The 27,760-nt window shown below is 36.5% G+C and overlaps 1 pseudogene; it reads left to right on the top strand.

Moving 5' to 3' along the window:
* The first annotated feature begins 7,566 nt into the window (after positions 1-7,566).
* The window catches only part of LOC136405544 (UDP-glucuronosyltransferase 2B31-like), a 44,425-nt pseudogene continuing 24,231 nt past the window's right edge, over positions 7,567-27,760 (top strand).

Here is a 27,760-nt window from a genome sequence, read left to right as displayed (position 1 = left end):
TCTTAAAATAAGAGGGTTTTTTATCAGACAATAATTTTTTTTACATTTAAAAACAACTACAATTATATAAAAGTATTTATGTTTAATCGAAGAGTTGTTGCCCTTTAACTCCTATTTAAAAACCAATGCATGCCACTAACTGTAACAAAAAGAAATTAAAATTCATAAAAACTAGAACATGCACCAAAAAATGAATTTCAGAATTGGAATCAGCAATGCAGAAATATATAGAAACAGTTATAAAACCTCATGCAACAGAAAAAAAAAATTTTTTTCCCTAGTGATTGTTAGGTAAAAATAGAGGTTAGTCACCCCATTCTATAGCCAGGACCAGTTTGACTGCTGACTGATGGCTGAACCCTGCAGGAAAAACTCAGGTTATCAATTACTGAGTCAGGGCAATGAAGACAGTGACTGAGGCTTGCTGTACCAAGAGCTGAAAACTAGGGAGTTGACCGAAAACCCTCAAGCCTTTAAATCCCCATTCCTCACCTTTCATATAAAAGAGAGTGCCTTCTCTCTGCTCAGGGCTGACACAGCTTAGTCTGCCTCAGCTCCCTGACATTCAGGCATTTTAATAAACTTTTACTTTAATACATCTTGCCCTTGTGTTTTTCGTGCAGCTCCACGATTTCCACATTTCAATAATGTCTAGTCGAGACTGAATTTATTTTAAAACAGGTTAAAACTTTAATGCTGGGATAATTTTACAAAAAGTTTACAACAAGACCTTCCATACAACTTCTCTTGGTAACTAACACAGCAATGAAGAAAAGCAGGTCTAATAATATAGTCCTTTAAAGGGACTTACTAAATTTTCATTCCAAATGCACATGTAAGAGTATGTTCCCACTTCTTGCAAAACAAAGCACAGGATCATTTAATTACTTACAGACATACTGACAATTTAATATACTGGCTAAAGGCAGTTTGAAATTATTATTATTCCATAAAATCACCCTACATCAGAATGTCTCATATTTTTTTTCCCTTGGAAGCTTATCGTCCAATCCATCCCATAAAGCTAATATGGAAATAAAAAGTTTTTGGCATGATAAAAAATATACAATCACCATGTTCTTTTAAATCTAGACACACTATGGTTGGCCATCATCAATAACAATGCTAAGTATAGAGAAATCATGGAATTTTTTATAAAAATAGGAAAATCACATCACAAGTATGCCTACAGCCCACCTAAAACATACGCAGCTAAATCAAAGTAATCCCTGTGAGAAAAGCAGTCCTGCCTTTACTATGAAGTTATGAAGACCATTATCAAATTCTTACAATAAACATTGTCCAGCCTAAGGGTAAATTTATTTCAAAACAAGTTAAAATATTTGATGCTAAGAAAATTATACAAAGAGTTTGCTACAGAACTTTCCATACACCTCCTCTAGATAACTGACTCATAAATAAAGAAAAATTGAACTAATAATGTGCCATAGTAGATAATAATGGTAAATCATTCATAAAGCTTTAATTATATAATTTTTCTCAAATCAATCCTGTAACACATATAATAGGAAAATACTTGGTATTCACTCTATGGCTGGAAAGTTTACAAATCATAAAGAAAAAGATGGCAGTCTGCACAAAAATAAATAAAAAACACAAATAGGCAATTTACAGAACTAGAAACAGTCTATAATCTATAACTTGTGGCAGAAGCCACCAATACTTAGGCAAATATAAATTAAATCTATGCATTATTTTCCCAGAGATGATTTATCAAACTTAAGTATCAGACAAAACTATTTTTTACAAAGTGTAATGTGGAATGATGCTTTCAAATAAAATCTAAACATATTGTGTAAACATGATGATTCTACATCTAGGAAACCATCATACAGAAATATTCACGCCTGAGCAGGCGGTGACACAGTGGATAGAACATCAGACTGGGATGAGGAAGACCCAAGTTCGAGACCACGAGGTAGCCAGCTTGAGCATGGGCTCATCTGGTTGAGCAAAACTCACCAGCTTGGACCCCAAGGTCACTGACTCAAGTAAGGGGTTACTCCGTCTGCTGAAGGCCCATGATCAAGGCACATATGAAAAGCAATCAATGAACAACTAAAGTGTAGCAACGAAAAACTGATGGTTGATGCTTCTCATCTCTCTCCATTTCTGTCTATCTGTCCCTATCTATCACTCTCTCTGACTCTTGCTCTGTCTCTGTAAAAAAAAAAAAAAAAAAAAAAAAAAAATTTGCGTATCCATACATTTGTGCAGGATCCTCCCTCAAGCACTTAAACAGCTATTTCTCAGTGAATGTATATTACCTCCTAGAAATTTATTACACAACAATTACTGAGAACTGGTAGATTACAAATTTGTGTAAACAAAATAACTATCAAAACAGAGAAAAATACAGAGAACAACTATTGGTTGACATAGTCGAGACAGGTGGGGAGAATGCACAGAAAAGTGGATGGGGATCAAGAAGTAAATACTGGCAGTTATAGAACAAGTCACAGTGATGGAACACACCGCAGAGGGAACAGAGTGAATAATCTTGTAATAGCTATTTATAGCAGCGACTTTCAACCTTTTTTATCTGCTGTCACATATAAACTAATTACTAAAATTCTGCCACACATCAAAAACAAAAAAAAACCCATATAATTCTAATTTACTCACTGACGGCTATTGATGTGTTGGCTATTGTAATTTTTTTATTTGACAATCTAAGAAAAATAGGTTGGTGTCCCTAATTAAATAAGCAGGTGTTACATGTTTTAAAAAATTTGGGCAGTTTAAAATCATTTATCTACAGTGACAGGTGGTTACATTTTGGTGAACACTTTGTAAGGTGTATAAATTTTGAATCACTATGTTGTATACTTAACATTAATAAAATATTGTATGTCAATTATAATTACAGCCTGACCTGTGGTGGCGCAGTGGATAAAGCGACAACCTGGAAACGCTGAGGTTGCTGGTTCAAAACCCTGGGCTTGCCTGGTCAAGGCACATATGGGAGTTGATGCTTCCTGCTCCTCCCCCCTTCTCTCTCTCTCTCTCCCCTCTCTATAATGAATAAATAAAATCTTTAAAAAAAAATTTAAAAAAAATTATAATTACAAATAAAATTTTTAATAAATATATATATTTTTTTTTCAAAGTAAAACATTTATTTATTTATTTATTTGTATTTTTCTGAAGCTGGTAACGGGAAGGCAGACAGACTTCCGCATGCACCTGACCGGGATCCACCTGGCATACCCACCAGGGGGCGATGCTCTGCCCATCTGAGCTTCGCTCTGTTGTGACCAGAGCCATTCTAGCGCCTGAGGCAGAGGCTATGGAGCCATCCTCAGCGTCCAGGCCAACTTTCTCCAATGGAGCCACGCCTGCAGGAGGGGAAGAGAGAGACAGAGACGAAGGAGAGGGGGAGGGGTGGAGAAGCAGATGGATCCTTCTCCTGTGTGCCCTGGCTGGGAATCGAACCCAGGACTCCTGCATGCCAGGCCAATGCTCTACCACTGAGCAAACCGGCCAGGGCCTAATAAATATATATATTTTAAAGTAAACATTATATTCCTATTTGCAAACAATATACATATAAATTCATATGAACACAATGAAAATCATTTGAATGTAAACTTCATTTGTGTGACAGAGAGAAAGAGAGAGAGACAGAGAGAGGGACAGATAGGGAGAGACGGGAAGGAAGAATGATGAGAAGCATCGATTCTTCATTGCAGCTCCTTAGTCTCCTTAGTTGTTCATTGATTGCTTTCTCATATGTAACTTGACCAGGGGACTACAGCAGACAGAATGACCCCTTGCTCAAGCCAGCGACCATGGGTCATGTCTATGATCCCACACTCAAACCAGCGTCCCCACACTCAAACTGATGAATCCATGCTCGAGCCAGCAACCTCAGGGGTTTCAAACCCGGGTTCTCTGCATCCCAGTATGATGCTTTATCCACTGCACCACTGCCTGGTAAGGCTGAATGTAAACAATTCATAATGGAAGAAATTTATATTTCTTTAAAACAATTATAGAATTATGAGGGGTTGGAGAAGTCAATTAACTTCCTTATGCCATACTTCCCCCTTGAAATGGATAACATAGTAATGATATTCTCTTCTTTGTGAGGTTGTTGAAAGTTTAAATAAAAACATGGTAAATCACTGAAAACATTTGTTCTATATACTTACGAAATGTAGTAAAATTCAACTTGCAACCACAACTATCACTATTAAATAAAAAAATATATGACCACAATGATTCCAGATTCCATATAAATTTCTTAATACATATTTTAAATGTTATATATTCACACATAAATAATAAATATAACATATTTTTAAATTTCAGCTATGTAGGAATTAACTTACTGTGAAAACCTATGGCTGACAAACTAGGGTCTCGACTCCAAATTTATTTGTAATCTATTGTATTTTAATTAAGGTACATTCAAAATAATAAATTTACCATTTTAATCATTTTAAAGTGTGCTATTCAGGGACATTTTATCCATTTACCATGTTGTGCAAAATCATCACAACTAGATCCAAAGCATTTCATCATGTCCAAAGGAAACCCACCAATTCACTAAACAATCACTTCTCATATCTCCCTCTGCATAGTCTCTAGCAACCACGAAATGAAATCATAAAAACTAGCCATACGTGTCTGCTTTATTTATTTAACATCTTTTAATATACATAAGTGTTGGGGCATATTCCTTCATCCTTTTTATAATGAATCTAATTCTATTGTACAGACATACCATTTCTCATTTGCCTTTTCATCTATTGGTAGACATTTGAGTTATTTCCACAAGTACCCTATTATAAATGGTACTGCTATGAATATTCATGTGTAGCTTTGGTTTCAACACCTGTCTTCAACTGTTGAGAGCATGCATAAGCCTAAGAGAAGAATTGCTGGGTTGCACAGCAATTCTATGTTTAAACATTTGATGAGAGCCAAACTATGTTCCAAATTGGTTGTACAATTTTATTCTCAGCACTAATGCAAGAGGTTTCTAATTTCTTTCTTTCTCTCTCTCTCTCTCTCCTCTGTATATAATATATAATATAATATAATATATATATATATATATATTATTAAGAGAGAGGCAGAGAGTCAGAGAAAGACTCTTGCATGCATCCCAACCAGGGTCCACCTACAAAGCCACCTACAAGACAATGCAATGCCCATCCAGGCCACCACTCCATTCTTATAAAACCAAGCAATTTAGCACCTGATTCAAGCCCATGTAGCCATCCTCAGTGCCTGGGCCAACTTTGCTAGAACCATTCAAGCCATGGTTGCAGGAGGGGAAGAGAGGTAGAGTTGGGGCTGGAGTAAGGGTTCAAATGGGAGTCACATTAGGCCAGTCTTCCATTCTTTTTTTTCTCTTCCAAGGGGTAAACCACATGACTAGTGACATTTGAGAGGAAGAGGGGTCAGGATAGAATCCAAAGCAAACGAACAATGACATGAAGGTTAGGAGAAGATTCAAACCACACAACCTGGTTAGCTCTATGAAAAATCAGGGATGTAAGCCGCATGACCAGCAATATGCTGAGGGAGGAAAGGTTACCCTGGGTGTATGTTGCTTGTCTACCCAGGTTTCTGCCCTGGTGACCTTCTGTGCCTGGATCATCATTCTTGCTCAGCTCATGCTTGTCTAACTGTCTTCCACAGTCTGCATTTTTCTCTCTGTCTTTGGGAATTTACCTAAAGTTTTGTCAATTTTTTTTATCTTTTCAAAGAATTTATTTTTTTGTTTTATTGATATTCTCTGTTGTTATTCTAGTATGTGTTTCATTAAACATCATTCTATTCAATATTATTTCCTTCTAGCTTTAGGTTCTTCTGTTATTCTATTTATAATATCTTAAGGTACAATTTAGATTACTTATTTGGTATCATATTTCATTATTATGCAGTCAATAAAAGGTATAAATTGTTTTCTTAGTACTATTTTCACTGGATTCTATAAATTATGCTATGTTGACTTTATTTTTCAATTATTGCAAAGTATTCTTTATTTATCCAGTGATTTTTTTCAGTCACTCACTGATTAATTAATAGCATATTTGTTAGATTCCATTCTAAGATACTGATACAAGAAGCTCCTTGCCTGACTCAGTGGTGGTGCAGTGGATAGAGCATCAGCCCGGAATGCAGAGTACCCAGGTTCAAAACCCCCAGGTTGTCGGCTTTAGCATGGGCTCATCCAGCTGAATGCGGGGTCACTGGCTTGAACATGGGATTATTGACATGAGCTCATGGCCACTGGGTTGAACCAAATGGTCAGTGGCTTTAAGCCCAAGGTCACTGGCTTGAGTCCAAGGTTGCTGGCTTAAGCAAAAGGTCACTTGCTCTGCTACATGCCTTCCCTCCAGCTCAAGGCACATATGGGAAACTAATCAATGAACAACTAAGGTGCCACAACAAAGAATTGATGCCTCTCACCCCTCTCCCTTCTTTTCTTTCTCTCCCTATCTGTTCCTCTCTCTGTCTCTCTTCCTTACAAAAAAAAAGTTCCTTAACTAAACACCTCTCACAGACACAATGAATCTACACCTAGATGTGAAGTAAATCCCTCTGAAATACATCAAAAATTAGATGAATGACTCTTGCAGTCAGGAAAGAAGAAACCCCCACATCATAATTGATAGGAGATGCTGATATACACTCACCATAAACTTCATGCCCAACATAATATTATACACATAAAAGAAATTTCACAACTCACTACATCTCCTTCAGAAGTAAAGGTCTTTGGATCCAAAATCTTTTTCAAGTTTCACCTGAGGCACAGCCCCCAAATAATTGACAATTGAAATATCTTCTTATCAATAACTGCTTTAAATGTAAATTGATTGAACTGCTCATTAAGAAGACATAGTATAGCTGAATGGATAAAAAAGCAAAATCTAACTCAATGATGTCTATAAGCAACTCACTTTAATTTTAAGGACACAGGAGTGACATCAGAGAAATAGCACATGAGGTGAGCTCCTGATACCTCCCCTTGAAATTTCAACAAATTTAACAACTAGAGACAGGAAAACAATTCTAGGAGCATCTGAAATTCACATACATCAAACAAATGTATGACTGGGTGAAAAGGTGGCTGAATATATAATCCACTCTGAAGGAAATAAGACAGAAAACATAGTAATCTCTATTTCTTACAGAGGAAGGGCTGCTTTCACTTGGAACTGAGAGGAAGGGAGGGATAGGGAAGAGGGAAGAAGTGACTGTGCTGGTGCCTCAGCCTGAGATTGCAGACGCAGAGCTAGTGCCAGCAGCAGACCCCAGCAGAGGTGGAAAGCAGGTTGCCTGCAAAGACTGATACCAGAGCAGCTCCAGGCTTTGTTCACTCCCTGTCTCTTGGTCTGCAATCACGGGCAGTGTGCATGTGGTTCCACCTGGTGATTCTGGCATGGGCGCCCACATTCGCAGATGGAGGGGCTGGGTCAGAGACTGTCAGCAGTGGACTTCTGTGTAAGCTGTAGCCAGAGTTTTTGTGTAATCCTGGCTCCGTGAACAACAGTGTGCGGAAAGTGCACCAGGGCTGGGTTCCTGATGCCTGGACCTGTCTGGGCAGGGCGTCTCCGCCTGTCGATACAGGCTACAAAGCATATTCCCATGGAACAGACTTGTGGAAGTGGTGGGGGCCTGGTGTGCAAGCAGATTGCTGGGGCAGACAGCCTCTGGACATCAGAACTGCGGATCACTGAGGAAAACTAGACATACCCCAGAATCCTTTGAAAGGAGCCTAGCCTCAGTCCTCTCACTGCCCTACCTGCTTACACTGGTGGCTCTGGCTGACAAAGCCTTCTTACTCAGAGCTGCGCTTTGAGCAGACCTGGAAGAAGGACTTGGTAGTTCTTAGGGCCTCTTGCTCTGCAGGCAGTGGCTGGGGCAACTTCCCACCAGCCGATACAGGTTACAAAGCACATTCCCACAGAGCAGACCTCAGAGAGCACTATATTAGTTGGGCCAGCTGGGCTATATGCTTACCAACAAAGGAAAAGCTTGTGGAGAGCAGACCTGCAGAGTGCTGAGGCAAATTTAACTAGACATACCCGGAGAACCTTACAGAGGAGCCTGACCAGAAGTAAGCTCACTGCCCTGTCTGCTTATGCTAGTGGCTCTGATTGACAAAGCTTTACCCAGAGCTGTGCTTTGAGCAAACCTGGAAGAGGAGCTTGGCAGCTTTTAGACCCTTTTTCTCTGCAGGCAGTGACTAGGGTATCTTCCTGCCAGCTGAGACAGGTTACAAAGTGCAAAAAGCCTGGGGAGAGTAGACCCCTGGAGCTCTGAGGCATACTAGACATTCCCAGAGGCTCATAGAAAGACACCTGAAAAGCAATTGGCTCCCAGCCCTGCCTGCTTACAGTGGCGGCTCTGGCTGGCAAAGCCTTACCCAGAACTCTGCTTTGAGTGGGGCTAGAAGGGAGATTTGGCAGCTCTTAGAGCCTCTTGTTCTCCAAGCAGTGGCTGGGGCAACTTCACAACTGGGTCCCCAGGCTGCAGGATCAGGAAGGAGAGATATGGGGAGAGGCTCCAGATAAATTGACTCTCCTATTGTCAGAGCCTGAAAATGCTAACAACCCCTGCTTACAAACAAGACTGAGGCCTAGTTTATGTCATCACCATAGTGACACATCAACTGCAAATCTCTGCCTAAGAGTGTCACAGGGGCAGAACCAGGGGTACAGCACCACTGGTCAAAAAGGAAAAGAGAAAAAGGAAGAGAATAACCTCTCAAAACCAGAATAAAGTCAACAATCTTTATAAATTTTTTCATTTTTTTTCTTGTACTTTTCATCTTTTTCTTTCTTTCACCTTGGTCATTTTATCTTCTTTCCATTTTATTCTTTTCTTTTCATTTTAAACTTTATTGCTCAAAAGTGTTACCTTTTTTATTCTTGTTTTTTTTTTCTATGAGGGTTTTATTCCAAAAACCTTAACTCTCTCTTTTATTTCTTTCTCTCTTTTTGTTTCTTCTTTTCTCTTTCACTGTTTCTCTCATTTGATTCTCATTCACAAAAAAAATATTTTATTCTAGATTAAAATTTTTCTTTGTGGCATTTTTTGAATTTTTACCTCATTTTTTGTCTCTTTGTCACTTCCCCCCAACTCAGGCTCTCCATTCTATGTAGTTTTTGTTCCACTTAACACAAAAGAATTTTCATATTTTCTCAAAAATTTATTTTTTAATTTTTTACCAACTCTTATTTGTGTTATTAACAATACCACTCTCAAATGCCATTAAGGAAAAAGAAATCAAATATTATGGACACAAAAGTCAGAGATGTAGCTCAGAGAGATGAGAAAATTCTAAAGAAAAAAATTTCAATTGCTTGAAAACCTTGGAGTTAAATGACAGAAAATTAAAAACTGAAGTCTTAAAAATACTTAGGGAAATACAGGAAAGCACAGAAAGACAATTTAGGGAGCTCAAAAAGCAATTCAATGAACAGAAAGAATACATCACCAAGGAAATTGAAACTATGAAAATGAATCAAACAGAGATGAAAAACTCAGTTCATGAACTGAAAAATGAGGTAACAAGCTTAGCTAATAGAACAGACCAGATAGAGGAGAGAATTAGTGACATAGAAGATAGACAACTAGAGACACTACAGAGAGGATAAGAGACTCATGAATTTAAAAAAAAATGAGAAAGCCCTACAGTAATTGTCTGACTCCATCAGAAAAAGCAACATAAAAATAATGGGTATATCAGAAGGAGAAGAGAGAAAATGGAATGGAGAACATATTCAAACAAATAATAAATGAGAACTTTTCAAGCTTGTGGAAAGAATTAGAGCTTTGAATTCAGGAAGCAAACAGAACACCAAGTTATCTTAACCCTAACAAACTTACTACTCCAAGGCACATCATAATGAAATTGGCACAAAACAATGACAAAGAAAAAATTCTCAAGGTAGCTAGGGAAAAGAAAAATACAACATATAATGGAAGGCCCATTAAATTATCATCATATTTCTCAGCAGAAACTTTAGAAGTAGAAGAGAGTGGACCCTAATATTTAATTTTCTGAAAGACAGAAACTTCCAGCCAGGAATACTTTATCTATCCAAGTTAACCTTCAAATACAGAGGAAAAATAAAGACATTCACAGATACAAACTGATGATAAAATTTATCACCAGAAAACTCCCACTTCAGGAAATACTAAAGGGAGTTCTCCAACCAGATACAAAAACAAAAACAAAATAAAACAAAACTACAAAAAAAAAGCTCCATCACAAGCATAATAAAAACAAGATTAATCTCTGACAATAAAAACATAAAAGGGGAGAGGACAAAGATTAACAGTAGCAAAGGAGGATGGAGTACTGTAGCACTCCTGAGATAATGTACTACAATAAACATGATATGTATCCTTTCCAGTGCTTAATTGTAACCACCCCTGAAAAAATCACTACAGAAGCACATGGCTTGAAAAAAAAATAACAGAAGTAAACAGTATAAATGATAACCAAACAAAAACAAATGATAGAAAAACAAAAGGGAAAAATCAAACAAAATAAAAATACTATCAGAAAGCAATATATAAAATGGCAATAGGAATCCCTCAAGTGTCAATAATTACACTAAATGTAAATGGATTTAACTCACCAAGAAAAAGACACAGAGTAGCAGAATGAATTAAAAAAGAAAATCCAACTGTATGCTGCCTTCAAGAAACACATCTAAGCTATAAAGATAAAAACAAATTCAAAGTGAAAGGTTGAAAAACAATACTCCAAGCAAATAATATCTCTCCAAAAGTAGGTATATCCATACCCATATCTAACAATGCTGACTACAAGACAGCAAAGGTAATCAGAAACAAAGATGGTCATTTTATAATGATAAAGGGGACACTGAATCAAGAAGACATAACACTTAATGTACATGTACCAAACCAAGGTATATAAAGCAGCCACTGACTGACCTAAAAACAAAAACTGACAAAAACACAATCATATTTGGAGAACTCAATACACTGCTGACAGCTCTAGATCATTCATCTAAACAGAAAATCAATAAAAAAAAAATATTGGCCTTAAACGAAATACTAGAACAATTGAATATCATAGACATCTACAGGACATTTCATCCCAAAATGCCAGAGTATACATTTTTCTCCAGTATACATGGAACATTTTCAAGAATTGACCATATGTTGGGCCACAAAAAAAAGAAAATCAATAAATTCAGAAAGATTGAAATTATAACAAGCATATTCTCTGACCATAAAGCTTTGAAACTAGAATTCAACTGCATAAAAGAGGTAAACAAACACACAAAAATGTGGAAATTAAACAACATACTTTTAAAAAAGAATGGATCAAAGAAGAAATAAAAGCAGAGATCAAAAGATACATACAACCAAACGAAAATAACAGTGCGACATATTAATACCTCTGGGATGCAGCAAAAGCAGAAATAAGAAGGAAGTTTATATCACTACAAGCCTATATGAACAAACAAGAGAGAGCCCAAGTAAACTACTTCACTTTACATTTTAAGAAACTAGAAAAAGAAGAACAAAGGCAACCCAAAACCAGCAAAAGAAAGGAAATAATAAAAATTAGAGCACAAATAAAGGAAATAGAGAACAGAAAAACTATAGAAAAAATCAATAAGCTTGACTAGGTGGTAGATAGAGTGTTGAACTGGGATTTGAAGGACCCAAAGTTTGAGACCTCGATGTTGCCAGCTTGAGCACAAGCTCAACTGGTTTGAGCAACGCTCACCAGCTTGGACCCAAGGTTGCAGGCTTGAGCAAGGAGTTACTCTGTCCGCTTAAAGGCCCATGGTCAAGGCATATATGAGAAAGCAATCAATGAACAACTAAGGTGTCACAACAAAAAACTGATGTTTGATGCTTTTCATCTCTCTCCATCCCTGTCTGTCTGTCCCTATCTATCCCTCTCTGAATCTCTCTCCGTCTCTGAAAAAAAAAATTAATGAAACAAGGAGTTGGTTCTTTGAAAAGATAGAAAAAAACTTGACAAAACCTTGGCAAGACTCACTAAAGAAAAAAGAGAAAAAACTCATATAAACAAAATCCAAAATGAAAAAGAATTCACAACAGATATCATAGATATACAAAAAATTATTATAAAATACTGTTAAAAACTATATGCCACCAAATTTAACAATCTAGAAGAAATGGATAAATTTCTAGAACAATATAAGCTTCCTAGACTGAGTCATGAAGAAGTAGATAGCATAAACAGACCCATAAGCAAAGAGGATATAGAAAAAAACTATCAAATTCCTCCCCAAAAATAAAAGTCCAGGGCCAGACGGCTATACTAATGAATTCTATCAAACATTCAAAAAAAGCTTGGTTCCTATTCTACTCAAAGTCTTCTGAAAAACTGAAGAAGAAGCAATATTGCCAAATACATTTTATGAGGCCAAGATAACCCTCATTCCAAAACCTGGCAAGGACAGCACAAAGAAAGAAAACTACAGACCAATATCTCTAATAAATACAGATGCTAAAATACTAGCAAATCAAATACAACAACACATTAAAAAAATATTTCATCATGATCAAGTGAGATTCATCCTAGAATCACAAGGATGGTTCAACATATGTAAAACCGTTAACATAATACATATATCAACAAAGCAAAGAACAAAAATGATATGATCCTATCAATAGATGCAAAAAAGGCATTGTATAAAATACAACTCTATTCTATGTTTAAAACACTCAACAAAATGGGTATGTAAGGAAAATATTTCAACATAAAAAAGGCCATTTATGATAAACCATCAGCTAACATCATATTAAATGGCATAAAATTAAGGACTTTTCCTTTAAAATCAGGAACAAGACCAGGTTGTCCACTCTCTTATTTAACGTAGGGCTGGAATCAGACAAGAGAAAGAAATAAAAAAAAGGCATTCATATTGGGAAAGCAGAAGTAAAAGTTTTACTTATTGCAGATGATATGATTCTATACAGTGAAAACCCCAAAGATTCCACAAGAAGACTACTAGAAACAATATGCCAATACAGTAAGGTTGGAAGATACAAAATTAATATACAAAAGTCTATTGCCTTCCTATATGCCAACAATGAAACATCAGAAAATGAACTCAAAAAAATAATCCCCTTGATGGTTGCAAAAAAATATATATATATACATAGGAATAAATATAACAAGAATGTAAAGGACCTATATAATAAAAACTACAAAGCATTGTTAAGTGAAATCGGAAAAGATACAATGAAATGGAAATATATTCCTTGTTCTTGGATAGGAATAGATATAGTCAAAATTACTATACTACCCAAAGTGATATACAAATTTAATGCAATTCCCTTCAAAATTCCAATGTCACTTTTTAAAGAAATGGAACAAAAAATTATTAGGTTTATATAGAACTATAAAAAACTCCAAATAGCCAAAGTAATTCTAAGGAAAAAGAGCGAAGCTGGGGGCATTACAATACCTGACTTCAAATTATATTATAGAGCCACAATAATCAAAATAGCATGGTATTGGCAGAAAAATAGACACTCAGGCCAATGAAACAGTTCAGAAAGCCCAGGAATAAAACCACATATATATGGTCAAATCACCTTTGGTAAAGGAGCCAAAAACACTCAATGAAGAAAAGAAAGCCTCTTTGACAAATGGTGCTGGGAAAACTGGAAAGCCACATGCAAAAAAAATAAAACTCGACTACAGTTTGTCCTCTTGTACTAAAATAAATATAAAATGAATCAAAGACCTAAATATAAGACCTGAAACAATAAATTACATAGAAAAAAACATAGGTACTAAACTCATGGAACTTGGTTATAAAGAGCATTTTATGAATTTGACCCAAAGGCAAGGGAAGTGAAGGCAAAGATAAATGAATGGGACCACATCAGACTAAGAAGTTTTTGCACAGCAAGAAAAACTGACAACAAAGTAAACAGACAGCCAACTACGTGGGAGATGATATTATCAAACAACAGCACAGACAAGGACCTAATATCCAAAATATACAAAGAATTTATAAAACTCAACAACAAACAAGCAAGCAATCCAATAAAAAAAATGAGAAGAGGACATGAACAGACACTTCTCCCAGGAAGAAATACAAATGGCTAACAGATATATGAAAAGATGCTCATCTTCATTAGCTATTAGAGAAATGCAAAGCAAACTACAATGAGATACCACCTCACACTTCTTAGATTAGCTATTATCAACAAGACAGGTAATAACAAATTTTGTAGAGGCTGTGGAGAAAAAGGAACCCTCATCCACTGTTGGTGGGGATGAAAGTAGTACAACCGTTATTGAAGAAATTATGGTGGTTTCTCAAAAAATTAAAAACAGAACTACCATATGACCCAGCAATCCCTCTACTGGGTATATACTCCCATAACTCAAAAACACTGGTACTTAAAGACACATGCAGCCCCATGTTCATTGCAGCATTGTTCACATTGGCCAAGACATGGAATCAACCAAAAATCCATTCAATAGATGAATAAAAAAAGAAGAATTGGTACATATATACTATGGAATACTACTCAGCCATAAAAATGATGACATAGGATCACTTACAACATGGATGGACCTTGATAACATTATGCTGAGTGAAATAAGTAAACAAGAAAAAACTAAGAACTATATGATTCCATACATAGGTGGGACATAAAAATGAGACTCATGACATGGACAAAAGTGTGGTGGGTATCAAAAGGAAAGAAAGGGAGGAGATGGATGGAGGAGGAGAGGGGCACAAAGAAAACCAGATAGTAGGTGACGAAAAAAAAATCTACTTTGGGTGATGGAAATACAACATAATCAAATGTCAAAATAACCTGGAGATGTTTTCTCTGAATATATACCCTAATTAATCAATTTTACCCCATTATAGTTAATAATAAAGGGAAAAAATTAAGGACACATATAAGTTGAAACTGGAGAGATGAAAAATTATATTCCATGTAAATGATAGGCAAAAGATAGCAGGTACACATCTACATACAACATTAAAAAAAAACTTTAAGGCAAAAATTACAAAAAGACTCAAAGAAAAGCATTTTATGGTGATAAAGGGTTATTCATACTTATATAACTATTATAAATATACATGGGTTCTATATTAGAGCAACTAAATATTATATATAAAGCAAACATTGTCTGAACTGAAGGGAAAAATAGACAGCATACAATAATAGTAGGAGACTTCAATGCCCCACTTTTATTAATGGATAGAGCACCTAGAAAACCAGAAGGAAAAAATGAACTGGAACAACATTTTAGACCACATGAACTTAGTAGACATACACAGAACATAGCAGAGATATATTCTTCTCAAGTGAACACAGAAGACTAAATTAAATCTAAGAAATAAAAGAAATCTTAAGATATTTAACAAGACTATAATTCTACCAAGAATTTTTCCTAAATACAGTGGAATGAAACAAGAAATCAAGAACAAAAAAAAAGTTTCTCCAAAAAAATTAAAAATGGAACTAGCTTTTGACCCAGCTATCCCACTTTTAAGAATGAGTCCTAAAAATCCCAAAACACAAACTCATAAAAAGATATACATGCCCATGTTAATTGCAACATTGTTTAAATTGCCAGGATCAGGGAACAGCCCAAGTGTCCATAAGTGGCTGAGAGAATAAAAAAGCTGTGGTTCATAGACACATTAAAATACTATGCAGCCTGTAGAAAAGAAGGAAATCTCACCTTTTGCAATGGCATGGATGCACATGGAGATTATTATGTTAAGTAAAATAAGCCAGGCAGAGAAAGAAAAATATTATATGATCTCCAATCCATGTGGAATCTAAGAAACATGGTGAGCTGAGGAACAAATTAGCGGCAGAAGCAGAGTCCTGAGGAGCAGAGGGATGTTGTCAGATGAAAGGGGAATGAGGGGACAGAATTAGAGAAGGTGAAGAGATTAGTGAGATTATATATACATAACACATAGATACAGGTAACAGGATAGCAAATCCCAGAGGGAAGGAAGAAAGGGAGTCAGGGGGAGGAGAGCAAATACAATGTAATGAGGGATAGGTTGTTTGAGCAGTGAGGGTGGTAAACTGAGTAGACATTTGGGTCAACGTTAACAAAATAACTTGAAAACAATTTTTTAAAAAAGGAAATAATTGTAAAATTCAAAAATCTTTAGATGTTAACTATCTTCAACAGATAGTTGTACAACGAGTAAATCAAACAAAATATAAAAGCAGAATTAGAAAATATGCTAAGAAAAATAAAATTGAAAATAAAAAATTGTGGAATTTAGCAAAAGCAGTGTGCAGATGTTAGTTTATAATGAAACATTAATATTAGAAGGTGCAATGTCTATCAACACATGTATAAATAAACAAAATTTTGTATATCTATATTATAAAATACTATCTGGCAATAAATAGCAATGAAATCATGATACATACTAAAATATGACTGACTCTAAAATATTATGCTAAGTGAAAGATATTAGTCTCAAGAGTTCACATATTCCATTATTCCATTTATATAAAATGCTATATTTTACTAGAGACACATACAAGATAAGTGATTTGACAGGTGTGGGGAAGGGAGTAAGAGATTAGGGAGTCCATATACAAGATTGAGATGTCACTTTTATTATGAAAATGCTCTACATGAGGTCATCATGGTGGTAGAACAATTCTGTGAATAAATGAGGAATTGTGGAAATGTACTTTTGAAATTCATCAATTGAGTGGTGTGGGAATTACGTGTTCACAGAGTTTTGCTTAAAAGAAAAAATCTCTTGAAACATCATCCAGGTAATTGTTTGTAAGCCATATAAAAGGTTTATCTTCCTTTTTTTCACAAAAAGAGATTATACACACAATCACACTCTCATCCTATAGTTCTCTTATTCATCAATAATACCTAATATATCACAGATGCATTATAGAGTTGACCCTTAGCTGGACGATAGCATTTGCAGACATTACACACATTTTTATAAAAAAGATAGGTTTTTATAAAAGATAGGTTTTTAACACTTTTAATAAAAACTGTATTACTTTGATGAGTCAGGTTATATTTTAACTTTATCATTCATTCTACTTGGACATATGTTTGAGCAAAGGCAGAGGGTTCAGCCTTTTGGAAAGAAGCATTTGTTCCACCAGGATCTCTACGAAGTGGATTTCAGTTCTGATGCTACAGCTGAGCTATTACATTAGCCCTGCGTGTTGTGGAAAGGTGCTGGTGTGGCCCACAGAATACAGCCATTGGATCAATATGAAGACAAACTTGGGTGAACTCGTCCAGAGAGGCCATGAAGTGACCGTTCTGGCATCTTCAGCTTCAATTCTTGATGATTTCAACAAAGCCTCAGTTATTAAATTTGAGATTTATCCTATATCTTTAACAAAAATTATTTTGAAAATTTTTTTATGAAGATGGTCTCTAAATGGACAGATCTGCCAAAAAATAGATTTTGGACTTATATTTCAGCAGTCCAAGAAATCATTTCAAAATATTCTGATTGTGTACAAATCCTCTGAACAGATGTAGTTTTGAACAAGAAACTTATGACAAAACTGCAAGAATCAAGGTTTGATGTCATTCTTGCAGAACCAGCCTTACCCTGTGGTGAGCTGCTGGCTGAGCTTCTTAAGATACCTCTTGTTTACAGCTTCCGCCTCTCTCCTGGAAACACATTCGAAAGGCAGAGCGGACACCTTCCTTTTATTCCATCCTATGTACCTGTTGTCTTGTCAGAATTCAGTGATCGGATGACATTCATGGAAAGGGTAAAAAAATATGATATATGTGGGGTTTTTTGACTTCTGTTTCCAAACATTTAATCAGAAGAAGTGGGGTCAGTTTTATAGTGAAGTACTAGGTAAGTCATCCTTTTGCTTGATAGCATAAAGTCCTAATGTTCCTACTACATGGCAAGTTAAGTTTATATAAATATGAAGTTAGAAAAATTTGTTCTTTATAAGTAAAATGATAAAGTAAAATTATAAAATGATCTCTCATTTTCACAAATATTATAAAAACACCTAAGTTATAGGGTCATTGAGGAATTGCTTCATCTTACATAGTCTAGTGTGATATAAAAACTGAGCTATTTTGCCATACTATCTGAAAAAGTTTATCACAATAGAGAGAGATAAAGTGGCTCTATGTCAGTCTCAGGAACCTATTATTTGAGGTTCCTAATAATTTCACACCCTTTCCCTAACTATGTACATCTTTTGTTTAAAAACTTAAAATTTTGTTAAAAGATGTGACATGTAAATCAGTGAAAACTTTCAAAAAGACAAAATGAGCCAAAATTAAGAATGAGCATATCTATTACCAAATTTAATGAAAATATTCAAGCTTTCTTTATAAATATTTTTATTAATTCACAAGTAATACTAAGCTTTTAAAATGTACCAAATGTAGTTATAGTACCAGAACATTGAACCACATTCTAAAGGCTTTAATTTTAGGAAAACTAAAGATCAAAAAAATAGCTTGCTAAATAGTAAAAAGTACACTAAATAATCTAGGGAAAGTGTTTTTATGGCTATGGTAGGTGTAATTGATTTAGAAATGAAATTATTCTTTATATTTTCATATGTTACTTTTGCAGGTTTACAAAATTTATAAAGAACTTTTAAAACTTAATACCAGGAAGACAAACAATCTAATTAAAAAATGGGCAAAAGAAATGAATAGACACTTCTCCAAAGAGGACACACAGATGGCCAATAGGCATATAAAAAAATGTTCAACATCACTAATGATTAGAGAAAGGCAAATTAAAACCACAATGAAATATCACCTCACACCAGTCAGAATGGCGCTCATCAATAAAACAACACAGAATAAGTGCTGGCGAGGATGTGGAGAAAAGGGAACCCTCCTGCACTGCTGGTGGGAATGCAGACTGGTGCAGCCACTGTGGAAAACAGTATGGAGATTCCTCAAGAAATTAAAAATTGAACTACCTTTTGACCCAGCTATACCACTGTTAGGAATATACCCCAAGAACACCATAGCACTGTTTGAAAAGAAGAAATGCACCCCCATGTTTATGGCAGCATTGTTCACAATAGCAAAGATCTGGAAACAGCCCAAGTGTCCATCAGAGAACGAGTGGATTAAAAAGCTTTGGTATATATATACTATGGAATACTACTCAGCCATAAGAAATGATGACATAGGATCTTTTACAACAACATGGATGGGCCTTGATAACATTATACTGAGCGAAAGAAGTAAATCAGAAAAAACTAAGAACTATATGATTACATACATAGGTGGGACATAAAGATGAGACTCAGAGACATGGACAACAGTGTTGGGGGTACAGGGTGGGGGGAGGAGAGGGAGGGGGTTGGGGGAGAGGTGGGGCACAAAGAGCATGGCTTTTCAGCATTTGCCATATTCCCTCTTTAATCTATAGACAGACAGCAAATATTTACTTATGGTGTTTCCACTATAAAGACTGCTGTCTTAGAGACAAATGCTGATGAACTATTTCAGCAGTTCCTTCTTCTTCAAAGACTTATATGTCAACATAGAGCTCCATGTTTCATAGGACATACTCAGGCTCACTCCATACTCCCTCGAGCTTTAAAACAAGGGAATGCCCTTTTTTTTTTTTCCTTTTTTCCTATTTTCTTTTTTGTTGTTGTTGTTGTTGTTGTATTTTTTTCTTTTCTTTATTTATTTTTTGTATTTTTCTGAGGATGGAAATGAGGAGGCAGTCAGGCAGACTCCCGCATGCGCCTGACCGGGATCCACATGGCATGCCTACCAGGGGGGGATGCTCTGCCCATCTGGGGTGTAGCTGTGTTACAACCAGAGCCATTCTAGTGACTGGGGCAGAGGCCATGGGGCCATCCTTAGTGCCCGGGGTGGCTTTGCTCTGGTGGAGCCTTGGCTGCGGGACGGAGAGTAGGGAGGGGAGGGAGAGGGGGAGGGGTGGAGAGGTAGATGGGCACTTCTCCTGTGTGCTCTGGCCAGGAATCGAACCCGGGAATCCTGCACACCAGGCCAATGACTCCTACGGGTCTACCATATCATGCTTTTTACTAAAAAATAAAATAAAATAAAATTTACATTTCTTTTGAAGGCTGATGAACAGGAGACACCAAATCTTTTCGCCTGCAAACTACTACCTTCCTTATTAGATCCAGCTAATAACACTATTTTGTCTTTTTCCAAATAGCTCCAGATATATGGAAAAGATTTATATAGGTGGATGGGGATCCTCAAACCCCTCAGCGAGATCTTCTGAGCATGGCTTTTAAGATACCTAGAGGCAGAAAAAGCCCAATAGAGGTCAGGGGAACTACCAGCTTTTAGGATACACCCTTAAAGGCTCCAATGCCCCAAAGGGGTCTCATAGAATGCCATCTGGGTCCTGCTTCAATAGTGGAAAGGAAGGTCATTGAGCTAAAGCCTGCCAGGCTTACATGCCTCTGCTGTGAGGAAACAGGGACACTGGAAGGTAGGCTTCCCCCTCGCTCCTCTAAGGGAGGGTTCAGTCTCTTCCAGCCCTGTTCCAGCCACCTATGACCTAACCTTGCCAAGAAAGCTGGGGTTTGCCACTGAAGGCTGAAGGTGCCCAGGGCCATCGGCCCCATCTACGACACTGTAGATGAGCCTAGGGTATTTCTTCCAAGAAGCAGGTAAACTGATTAACTATGTTTTGCCTGAATAGTCAGGTTTTTTATTCTTCCCTCGAAGATCTCTGTTGTGGGTGCTGATAGTCCTATTTTCTGCTGCTTTGCTTAGTATATAGTGTTTTCTTTATCCCTCCTACCTCAATGCCCCACTCATATTTCAGGCTGGCACCTACTCCTAATGTAGAGCTCTCCTTCCCCCTTTTGCCACCTTGTATTATGAATTTACCTTCGCCACCCAGCTTAGTGTATTTCAAGGTTCTCTTTACCATGCCACAGTCGCAGAGCTCCAGGGAAAAGCAAGCTGGTCTCAACTCTCCAGGCAGAGGAGAACAGAAGCCCCATATCCAAGCATGTTGCAAATGGCTTATCCAGTCTACCTGAATCATTACCAGCTAGAAGCAGCTGTCATTGGGACTTGGACATGAGCTGCAAAGTACAGAATGATGACAACAATTCCAGTGCCATGCGGACTTTTCCTGTGTGGACTTTGCCTGGACTCCTGCTCTCTGTGACAGCTCCTAACAGACTGAACTGTGGTTGGGTTGCATTTCTCAGGGATTTGGCATGGTGATGGGGCCAACTTGGACTTGGTGAACATGTTAAGGACACTATTCTTTTATGGATTCTTGCTGTATGGGCCAAGAGTTTGCTTAAAGGCTTTTAATCACTGTAAAAAAAATAGAAGACTGGATAAAGAAGATGGTGCACATATACACCATGGTATACTATTCAGCTAGAAGAAATGATGACATCAGATCACTTACAGCAGAATGGTGGAATCTTGATAACATTATGCGGAGTGAAATAAGCGAATCAGAAAAAAACAAGAACTGCAGGATTCCATACATTGGTGGGACATAAAAGCGAGACTAAGAGACATGGACAGGAGTGTGGTGGTTACGGGGGGTGGGGGGAGGGAACGAGGGAGAGGGGGAAGGGAAGGGAGAGGGGTACAAAAAAAATTGGATAGAGGGTGACGGAGGACGATCTCTCTTTGGTGATGGGTATGCAGCAGAACTGAATGACAAGATAACCTGGAAATGTTTTCTTTGAATATATGTACCCTGATTTATTGATGTCACTCCATTAAAATAAAAATTTATTTATAAAAAAATAAAAAAGTAAACAAATGTATTTTTAATTCAATTCTATATATAGTAGGTTAAAAATTATCATTTTCAGCGGATTGTGGATGTACTGATATGATGTTACAAAAAAAAGACTTACATTTATGAAAAAATACATATTGTTCATATATAAGCATTGTACAAATACGTTTCTACTCTCAAACTATAGACCTTTTAAACATCATTGGCTATATTATTTTCTCAGAAAACTAAATGATATCTTCACAATTCAATATATTCATTTTCTTTACTATTTTTGATTTTTTTCCCCTTCAGGAAGACCCACTATATTATCTGAGTTAATGGAAAAAGCTGAAATATGGCTCATTAGAACCTACTGGGATATTGAATTTCCTCATCTATTTCTGCCACATTTTAAATTTGTTGGAGGACTCCACTGCAAGCCTGCTAAACCCCTGCCTAATATAAACCTATTCTTGTATGTTTTATGTTGTTTACTTTGCACTTTCAGTAGAACGATTCTGTGTCCTTCACTCAGAACATCTGATCACACTGAGAACCTTATGGGTATCTGAGTCAAGTGACCTGACAAACACTCATAGATTTCTATACTGTTACAAAAATTTGATTGTCATCATCATCACAGGATAAAGAAATCTACTTGGGAGACTTTGGAAACAGGATCAGTTAAATTAAGATCTTTATTAATCAACATATAAAGTATCAGCTATTAATTTAAAGAATCATTATAAAGTGACTAAATAGTGCAAGGGTAAGGGAAGAATATGCAGGGAAGCAATGTAGACACAGTGTGTGCTCCCACACACTAGATATTCTACTTGGAAAAATATAATATAAGAAAGCAATAAAAATAGAAAAATATTATCAAAAAGAGAAAACATAATGCTATGATAATGCTAGAGAGCATCCCACTGGACTGGATCATAGCACCTCAGGAGTGACAACAGCAATCTGGCATAATTGAATATAAAACATCCCTGTTTTGTCCTCATTCAACAACAAAAAATTGTTATCTATCCATGATCAAGTGTGCCTCTGTGGAAGTTTGGGATCCAACAACAAATGCCACAGCTCCTGGAAAGAGACTCACACATTATCCATCAGGTAATAGGCAGAAAAACTCCAGTACTCACTGCAATACCCACAGGATATTGTGAATTGGTTTCTTGCCCTTGTGGCTGCCATCCAGCAGTACCTACAGAGCCCAGGCTTGGACAGCCACCTCTGAGTTAGAAACAGTGGTGGAATTAAGCCGGTTCACACCAGTGTAGCATACTGATACCTAATTTTTTGTTGAGTTCAGCTGTTTATTAAAATGGCACTTCTGATCAGGGTTCTCTCTAAGGTGGGCACCTAGGAAGTTCCCAAATTAGGAAATCACAAATTTACATTTCCTACTCTTTCTTAATTTCCATCTGTGCAACAGCATATTCTAAGCACCTGTAGAAATGTTCATTCTATACATAGGTGAAAAAAATAGCAAGTGAGGATGCCAAGCAAGATGCAATATATAAATATCTTAAGTAACAGTTTTATTGTTTTTTTGTCAGGTATTATTTAAATTTTTCATTAATATTTAAAAATTCTTTCTTATAACATAATCTAGTTGTTGTTGTGAGTTGGGGGTGCAGAGAGAGGTCAGCAGATGAAATGTCAGTAAACTAGCAAAGGACCACAGCTCGCTCAGTCAAATGGTGCTGAGTTCGTGCAGTGTCCTACTTTTATTCACAAGTTTTCAAAAAGCTTGTTTACTTAAAATTGGCATAGCATCAAGCATAACCTTTACTGAAAGATACATGGAATACATCTGCATGATTGCTTAAAAGCAATACAATATCAAAAGGCATCAACTGCTATTGCTTCTATGGTCCCCACAACATTCCTTTCTTTATCTCAAGGAATAGCCTTGAAGGGAACGGTAAAATCTTATGAGAATGTTTTACTGAGAAGAAAGTCTAGCAACCACCTTCTGTCACTTAGACTTGTTCCAGTGACTCACCTTTGAGTCACAAAACAATTCTCCTGGAAAAACATTATTTTCTTGTTAGCTGTGTTCCCATACAGGGTCATGCGATGGATTATTCACTACATCTAATTTTGTGTACCTCTTTTATATTCTTAGGAAAGTATTAAATACATGAAATAAAATAATAAACAACCTTTCAGTATATCTTTTTTTATACTTAAAACAGTCATCAGGGCAGAGAGCAGGTTGTTAAATTATTTGAGTCTCACCTCTGGTTAGAGAGTTTATCATGAAGGCCAGATTTCCATAGCAGTATCAGCACATTGTTGGAGTACAAAATATATGTGTTTGCCTGCATTGATATAGGTGAGAGGAGAGCTTGACTTTACCAGCAGCGTTCCTCCTCTGAGGCTGCCCAGCTTAGAGGTAAAGGAGGCAGTCTTTGCTTCCACAGGCAACAGGGAGAGCTGGTGAGTAGATGCCGAGTTTCCCTGGTGTGCACGATGCTCCAAAGGGGTTCATTTCTTTGTCACAGCATCAGTACCTGGTGAGAGGGAGCAGACAAGAGAGTGCCATGTAAGGTTCCCAGAGGATATTAGGGAGAAACAGTCTTTCCTGACAGCATTCTGTACTCCATCAGGAAGCCTGACCACAAACCACAAAGGAAATCTCTCCTACAGATCCCCACAATGGGCCTGTGGGCTCCAACAGTGAACTACATTCCAAACCTATACCTCCTCGTCTGCAGCCAGCCCCATGTACAACCTGCCAAGGGCAGCACAAGAACAAGATGTGGTAGAAGACTGGGAAGCAAGAGCAGAATGAAGCAAGAGTTTGTTAACAAGATAAAAACCACAAACTTGAGCTGTATCACCACCGTCAGGTCTGGTCCTTATAGGATGGAAGGGAGACAAACAGGCTTAAAAATTCTCCCACAAGAATCTTCCAAAATGATCTACAAGAAAACACAGAACCTTCTGCTTCTGCAAGTAGGTAGGAATGTAAAATCAGTACAACCACTGTGAAAAACAGTATGGAGGTTCTTCAAGATATTAAAATAGAGCTACCATATGATCTAAAAATCCCACTTCTGAGTATTTTCCATAAATAAGAAAAACAGAATATCAAAAACATATCCATTATTCCATGTTCACTACATCACTATTCACAACAGCTAATAAATGGGAACAACTTAAGTGTCTGTCAACAGATAAATGGGTAAAAAGTTATCAAATACACACAAACACACACACACACACACACACACACACACTAGAACATTATTCAGACATGAGAAAGAAAGATATTCTACTATTTGGGACAACATACTTGGACGATATAGGCATTATGCAAAGTGACATAAAGGTCACTGAAAGAGACAAATAACATACGATATCATTTATATAAGGAATCTAAAAAAGGTAAAGTACTACAAACAGAGTAGAATGGTGATTACACCAAACTGGTTAAAGGGAAATGGGGTTGAGAAGTTGACCAAAGAGTACAAACTTGTAACTTGAAGGTAAGTAAGTTCTGTAGATATAGTAATTATAGCCTACAATGCACTGTTATATAATTGAAAGATTCTATAGACTAAATCTTAAATGTTCTCACCACAAACACAAAAAGATATTAATGTACTTGATAGAGGTATTCACTAATGCTAAAGTGGTAATGATATTATGACTTATAGATAAATCAACTCAACATCCTGTATACCTTAAACTTATACAACATTATATGTTAATTATATCTCAATTTTTTAAACGAAAGCTTAAAACAATCATTAGAATGAAAAAGTAAACTTTAGGTAATAGAAAGGTCATACTATTTTCCAAAAAAAAGTAAATAATTAAAAACAAATCAAGGGTAAAAATAAGTAAGTATGAAGGCTGGACTAGATTCCATGAAAGATTTTGCTCCTTATACATTTGAGGGCGAGGGTGTAGAAAGTACATTGAGCAATTTTTCTCACATGAAAGTAATAAAATTTAAGTATTCATAAGGATCAGGGAACACAGTGAGAAAACCTGAAACAATTCTGGGTAACATGACTTCAATATAAATTTTAGGTACATTGAACTGAGCTACTCAAGACGGTGACCAGTCCTCTGTACAGAAAGTCCAGCTGAACATCTCCAGCTAGGGACAGGTGCCAATATAAACTATAAAATATATTTGTTTTAATTATACAAAATTGTGTTTCCAGCTTATAAAAGTAAGACCAATGATTTATAACAATCTACCCGCATATTTTATTCAACCCCTAGAACATGGAATCTTTAATGATGAATTCGCTAAAGAAGCTAAAAGTCTTGCCATTACTGATGGCTTATTAGTTAGGAAATCAAAGTGTTACTGATTATAAACAGTGAGCACAGGTTAATAATTACTGGATTAAATGAAGTCATACTCTTCTTTCATGAGATTTATTTATATAATTAGAGAAAAACAAAGTTTAGTGTACCTTGCCCCAAGAATTACAAAGCAAGTAACTAGGCCTTGGCCTGTTAGCTTAGTGATAGAGTGTTGGCTCGGTGTTTGCAAGTCCCGGGTTTGATTCCCGGCATGGCCCACAGGAGAAGCAGCCATCTGCTTCTCTACCCTTCCCCTCTCTTTCTCTCTATCTCTCTCCATTGGAGCAAAGTTGGCCTGGGTGTTGAGGATGACACTGTGGCCTCTGCCTCAGGTACTAGAATATCTCCGGTTGCAATGGAGCAACTCACCAGATGGGCTAAGCATCGCCCCCTAGTGTGCATGCTGGGTGGATCTTGGTGTCATGCATGCGGAAGTCTGTCTTCTCACTTCAGAAAAATACAAAAAATAACAACAACAAAAAAAAAAACAAAGCAAGTAACTACACTGCTCACAAAAATTAAGGGAACAGGGAAAGTGCAGATACTCCAGTACTTATAAGCTTTTGTATACTGTATTTTCACCAATGAAATAAAAGTGGGTTTTGCATCTCATATGCATAATTGAACAACTTTCTTTGACTTGCCGTTTGCTTTTCTGATGTTCTTGTTTAATAAAAAATAAGATGCTTCTTTCTTTAATAGCTATTTATTTTGAAATATCCCTTAATGTTTGTGAGCAGTATATATTACTAAACAAGTTAAAAGTGATAGCCAGATATGATGGTAAATAAAAATAAATTTCATGACTAAGATCTATTTCATATTAGCTCTTCTCAATAAAGAAAATAGTGAAAGCCAATGGCATTTCTTATGCTTCTTCTGCCTTACAAGCTACTAGAAAGGACAAACCTATTACGACTTTGAAAGAGAGTTAGGGGAGGGGGTGGAGAGGAGCACACAGTTCACAACATACATTGACACTGACGTTACCTGCAGGCTAGGACCCTTGGTTACTACTGCTCTTCAATGTTCATTCTGCTGCTGCAAAAAATCATCTGTCTTATACACTGAATACTCTTACATACCAGGGAAGTGTTAATGCAAGATTCCCGAAGAGCACCTTACACCGCTAAAGCCTTTAATCTCTAATCTGAAGGTATCACAGTAAAGAATACGAAGATATAGGAAAAAAATAATATATCCTTATTGGTAAAGTCATCTTTGTCCATCAAATGGGCCCACATGTTACAAAATCTTTTTGTTGGTTACGATTTGCTGTATGTTATCTGCTAAACTGAAATTGTCTGGTATTATCAGATTCAGAATAAATGAGTACCTTCAAAATAAAAAAAGAATTGAAGGAAATTTAACGCAGGTTATATATAACATATCTGAATTCCTAAGGACATTTTCCTAAGTAATATAACCCACTTACAAGAAGATACATACTGTATGATTACACTGGCTTTATAATATCTTACTTTCTCCCTTTTTTGTTCTAAAGTATTTCTATACCTTATACCTTTTATTACTGAAACTACAATTTCCTTTTAGTCAGAACTCTTAATTTTAAAAATCTTAACCTTTACCTTTAGTGACAACTAAGCTGATAATAAGTAATTTTCTTTAAAGTATACTTCCTCCTGGAGGTGTCCTCTCTCTAAGTAGCT

The sequence above is a fragment of the Saccopteryx leptura genome, chromosome 5 (assembly GCF_036850995.1).
Source record: "Saccopteryx leptura isolate mSacLep1 chromosome 5, mSacLep1_pri_phased_curated, whole genome shotgun sequence".
Classification (NCBI taxonomy): Eukaryota; Metazoa; Chordata; class Mammalia; order Chiroptera; family Emballonuridae; genus Saccopteryx; species Saccopteryx leptura.
Note: the sequence above shows the minus strand (reverse complement) of the source record. Positions and strands in the feature narration are given on the sequence as shown.